Below are 5,844 nucleotides of genomic sequence, written 5' to 3'. Positions count from 1 at the left end.
ACGGACGGAGACGCAGTAATATGGGACAGCTACGGATACTTTCAACACTCAACGAACATGACGTCCTACGAAGACTACGCAGACCAGACGGAGAAGCTTACGGTAGGCTTTACAGATGACCACAGGACACCAGTGGTAAAGGCGGTCCTTCAGCATATTCGCAATTTATTTGCTTCCCCTTAAATACACAATAGGGGAACCAGGAGTATTAATATACTGGGAACAACATTAAAGGTAATTGCAGGAACTCCCGACTTTGCTGACTGGGAGCAAATAAAATTAAATCAGGAGCAATTAAGTAGAACGGAAGAAAGTCAAAACGAGTTAAATATAAATGTTGGGTCATGCAGCCTCCAAAACTGTGCAGTAGACTAATCTCATACTCTTGTAAGCCGAAGTAGTCAGTGGTAGCAGTTGCGATGCCCATAGTGCAAACCGCTGTTCTCGCACGTATTTATCTGTACGGCGCTCATTCCTTGTTCTCTTTGTTATCTACCTACGTTAAGCTTGGGCGCTGCATTCGGCTGTCTGTCCCGCCAATTGCCACTTCTTCGTTTTTCGGCAAAGACTCAACTTGTGCATTCGATATAGCTCTTGGTCGGCCCTAGCTGCTGTAAACAATTAACAAAATAAACATTATCGAAAAACAAACAAACTTTTTTCGGATATTTATTATCCGCAACAGCTATTTAGCTCAATAGCTAAACATTGGTGACCCCGACGTGATAGTGTTAATTTGCATGCAATAATTAATGCACTTATCCCGTTTATAGTGGCTGTGTTTAAGCAAGCTAGCATTACATATATACATACATACATTGCTACATATTATATATCGTTACGTGCATTGACTCCGCTTGCATTTTCGGCATTTATTTTGTGCTCATCTTCCCGCTGAACCGAATTACAAGCGATTTGTTGCTGACAAAAACAGGGTGACCTTTTTAAAGCGCAAAGCCAATGCGCTGTTCAGCAGGTTGCAGAGGCTATAATTCAAGGCTAGTGTGCGCGCGGAAATAGCTAAACGCAATGAGCATTTCGCGCCGCACTCAACGCTTGCGGAAGGTGTTGTGACCCACCAGTGTAGTGGTCATCAGACGCAGCCGCGGCCGAGGCCGTTGCCGCCTGTGCAGCTGCCAACGTTTGGCGGAGGCTACGCAAACTGGGCGGATTTTTACTCCGTGTTCTCGAGCATAATCGACAGCCATCGGCACCTCTCCAATATTGAGAAATTTCAACATCTGCGGTCATGTTTGAGGGATTCGATCCGATCATTGGAGATCTCAAACGGCAATTACGAAGCGGCTTTAGAGTTGCTTCAAAAAAGGTTTGATAATCGGCGTCTCGTTTTTCAGGCGCACATCACCAAGATTCTGGGTCTAAAGGTAGTACGGAACGGCTCAGTGACATCGCTTCGGGAATTGTCGGACAAGTTTAACGCTCACATTCGTGCGTTGAAAGGTTTGGGCACCACGAGCATAATCGAGAGCCATCCGGACCTCTCCAATATTGAGGAATTTCAACATCTGCGGTCATGTTTAAGGGATTCGATCCGATCATTGGAGATCTCAAACGGCAATTACGAAGCGGCTTTAGAGTTGCTTCAAAAAAGGTTTGATAATCGGCGTCTCGTTTTTCAGGCGCACATCACCAAGATTCTGGGTCTAAAGGTAGTACGGAACGGCTCAGTGACATCGCTTCGGGAATTGTCGGACAAGTTTAACGCTCACATTCGTGCGTTGAAGGGTTTGGGCACCACTGAGCAAATCGCTGGCTGCATCATAGTGCAAGTGCTGCTGCAAAAGCTGGATGCGGCGAGCCAAGTTAAGTGGGAGGAGCGCTTGGAGGATCCGGTCTTTGTCAACCTTATTCCGTCGTGGGAATCGATGGCTGCATTCCTGGAGCAGCGATGTAGGACTTTGGAGGCCGTGGATTGCGCCATGGCAACCTATGCGCCAGGCGTTCAGGTGGGCAAAAATCGTTCGACGCTAGCTGCTACCACCCAAAATTCTCTTGGTTGCATGCTTTGCCATAGTGCTGAGCATGCCATATATTATTGCCCGCAATTTAGAGACTTAGCGCCAGTAGATCGTCTGCGGGAGGCAAAGAGACTAGCACTTTGCCTAAATTGCCTAAAGGCAGGTCATCAGCTACGGCAATGCAGCTCGAGCCGCTTCCGCACCTGTGGAATCAGGCATCATACGCTGCTCCATCTAGATGGTCCGCATTCCTCGCAGCCACATGTTCCGGTATCTTCAAGCTCCCACACTGAGCCTTCTGCCCCGCTTTCGACTTCTTCTACTCTAATTGCCCAGGATCTCGGTAGTGACCTTGTGCTGCTAGCCACTGCAACCGTTCTAGTGCAGAACCGGTCGGGACTGTTCGTTCCCTTCAGGGCCTTGTTAGATTCTGGCTCTCAACTGCACTTGGTCACCTCTCGGTTTGCAAATCAACTGCAACTTAAGAGGTCGAGGTCGTCCGGCTCCGTCACTGGAGATTCCAATTTCGTGACTGATGGATTCTCGGTAGGAATTGCGATGCGGTCTGTCACTTCGGATTACTTAACGAGCATAACAGCAGTTATCGCTCCCAATATCACGGATCGCCAGCCAAATTTTGGACATTGGGGACTGGAAGATTCCAGAAAACCTGCAGCTCGCCGACCCGGAATTTCATAAAGCTCAGCGTGTTGAAATGTTAATAGGAGCTAGCCTGTTTTATGCTGCAGCAGTTGTCAATCGATGAGCAGGCAGCGTTTCCCATTGGATCAGAAATCCTTCGGCGCGATTTTTACGTGGATGATCCTATCTCCGACTCCGGCACGATAAAGGATGCTATCAGCATAATGCAGCAGACGGCTCGCATACTTGCGAAGGGCAAGCTCAAGCTAAGGAAATGGTGCTCTAACATTCCGCTTGTGCTGGAGGGTGTGCCCGCCGAGGACAAGGAGTCATTCATGAAGTTTTAAGATGGTAGCGATTTCACCAAAACTTTAGGTCTCGCTTGGGATCCCTCCTCCGACCAGCTATTGTTTTCGTTCTCTGCCTTTCAGTCGCCATTGAGACCCTGCAGGCGCTCTGTTTTGTCTGCGATTGCTCAATTTTACGATCCCCTCGGCCTGGTCGGTCCGGTAATCACAAGGTGTAAAATCTTTTTTCAGCAGCACTGCAAGGAAAAGCTGTCCTGGGATGAAAGCCTCCCGGAAACTCATAACACGAAATGGTTTGATATATGTCGCAGTTTTGAAATAATAAGTCATGTTAGTTTCCCTCGGTTCGTGTTTAGCGCAGAGTCTGGTCTTGGGGTGCATGGTTTTTGTGATGCAAGCATTGATGCCTATGGAGCCTGCGTTTATGTGGTTTCTAAAGGGAATCAAAGTTTTAGCCATTTGCTTTGTTCTAAGTCGCGCATAGCTCCGTTGAAGACCATAACAGTACCAAAGCTGGAGCTTTGTGGTGCGGATCTTCTGGCTAAAATCATGAGGGAAATACTTGGCTTGAAAGTATTTAAAGGACGCTACTATTGTTGGTGCGACTCGACGGTGGCACTTTCCTGGATCCGAGATGAGCCCGCCAGGTTCAACATATTTGTGGCAAATCCCTGCCTTATCCGGTCCTGAGTCTGAGCTCTTAGCGAATCGTCACTCTGGGCGCATGGACCCGCCTATCTCACGGAGCCTGAAAGAGATTGGCCAACAGATGTTTGTCCTGAAATAGGCCAAACGCGGAAATAGCCAAACGCAATGTGCATTTCGCGCCGCACTCAACGCTTGCGGAATGTATGCACAACAATAGTTTCCTCGCCTAGACCCATATCCTCGCTTACGCCGTTCCTGGATCAAATTGGACTTCTTAGAGTAGGCGGTCGCCTCCGGAATTCGTCATTGGACTTTGATGGCCGCCACCAAGGTCCCATCCAGTGACTCTGGCAATTATTTCTCATTATCATGAAAGCAATCTTCATGCCGGACCTCAAGCTCTTCTGGGTGCAATTCGATCCCAATATTGGCCTATTGGGGGGAGGAAGACGGTTACAAAGTCCGTGAACAGATGCGTTAGATGTTTTCGGATTAAGCCGCGGCTGATAGAGCACATAATGGCGGACCTTCCCAATGAGCGCTTGGAAGGATCTCACGCTTTTGAGGTTGCTGGTATAGATTTCTGTGGGCCCTTCTTTCACAAGTCGGAAACTCGAAACAAGCCTGCGGTTAAATGCTACGTCTGCGTATTTATATGCTTTGCAACTAAGACAGTGCACCTGGAGCTGATCAAGGATCTCTCGACAGTTGCGTTTCTCTGCGGACTCAAGAGGTTCATATGCACCCGGCGGAAGCCGAAGCAAATTTGGTCAGACAACGCCACCAACTTTGTCGGCGCCAAGAATGAACTTCTGGAACTTCGAAGGTTATTTCTCAGCAGCGAGCATCAAGGCTCCGTTCATAATTTTTGGCTTTCGGAGACGATTGACTGGCGGTTCATCCCTCCACGGTCGCCCCATTTCGGTGGACTTTGGGAAGCGGCGGTGAAAACGGCCAAACATCATTTCTACCACGCTGTGGGTGCGGCGGTTCTGACCTTCGACGAGCTGAGGACGCTGGTGTGCCACATTTCGGCAGTTATTAACTCCATACCATTAGTTCCCATTTCAGAGAACCCTGCCGATCTGGACGTCCTCACTCCAGCGCATTTTCTCAATGGTGGTCCGCCTTCGTCGTTTGACGAGCCAGATATAACGGGCCTAAACTATAATCGGCTTGACTCTTGGCAGCGCATCTCCTTTCTTCAGAAATCTTTTGGTCGCGATGGAAGGAAGAGTACTTGACGTTGCTCCAGCAGCGCTCCAAGTGGCGCACCCCAAAGCCTGGCGTAGCCGTGGACAACGTCGTTCTTGTTAAGGACGAGAATTTACCCCCAATGAGATGGCTTTGGCGAGAGTCATGCAGCTGATTCCTGGCAGAGATGGCGTCGCTCGAGTTGCAGAATTGAGGACCGCGTCTGAAGTAATAAGGCGGGCAGTGAACAAGCTGTGTCTGCTTCCCTTGAGACTCTGTTGAAAGCCAAGCTTCCAACGGGGGGAGGATGTTGGGTCATGCAGCCGCCAAAACTGTGCAGTAGACTAATCTCATACTCTTAATATTGTAAGCCGAAGTAGTCAGTGGTAGCAGTTGCGATGCCCATAGTGCAAACCGCTGTTCTCGCACGTATTTATCTGTACCGCGCTCATTCCTTGTTCTCTTTGTTATCTACCTACGTTAAGCTTGGGCGCTGCATTCGGCTGTCTGTCCCGCCAATTGTCACTTCTTCGTTTTTCGGCAAAGACTCAACTTGTGCATTCGATATAGCTCTTAGTCGGCCCTAGCTGCTGTAAACAATTAACAAACTAAACATTATCGAAAAATAAACAACTTTCTTCGGCTATTTATTATTCGCAACAGCTATTGAAAAAGCTCAATAGCTAAACAATAAAATTTCAAGATAGACTAATCAAGCTAAACACCTCGCTAAATAGAATCCAGAAATCAAATGTAGTTAAGGAAGCTCACCTCTTAGAGATCATCTTAGCGAAAAATATAATAATCAGATTTGGAAAATATAGTAATGGGCCTAACCCTGGCAAAACTTAATATTGTAAGCGCAGCTATCCTGGATAGCACCGATATAAGCGAACTCAAAGACAAACAGCCCACAAATATTAGTTTGGTAGAAATATTAGAAGTATCTAGTGTAAACGTTTTTCAAAATTATGAATTAATTCATTTCCTCATTAAAGTACCAGACGCTAAGTTAGTCTGTAAAAAAATTTACCCGGTTCAACACCACAACCGGACCCTAGATTTCTATGACG

Source organism: Drosophila teissieri, chromosome 2L, assembly GCF_016746235.2.
Source record: "Drosophila teissieri strain GT53w chromosome 2L, Prin_Dtei_1.1, whole genome shotgun sequence".
In the NCBI taxonomy this organism is placed as follows: domain Eukaryota; kingdom Metazoa; phylum Arthropoda; class Insecta; order Diptera; family Drosophilidae; genus Drosophila; species Drosophila teissieri.
The sequence above is the reverse complement of the archived record's forward strand: the minus strand, read 5'-3'. Positions refer to the sequence as shown.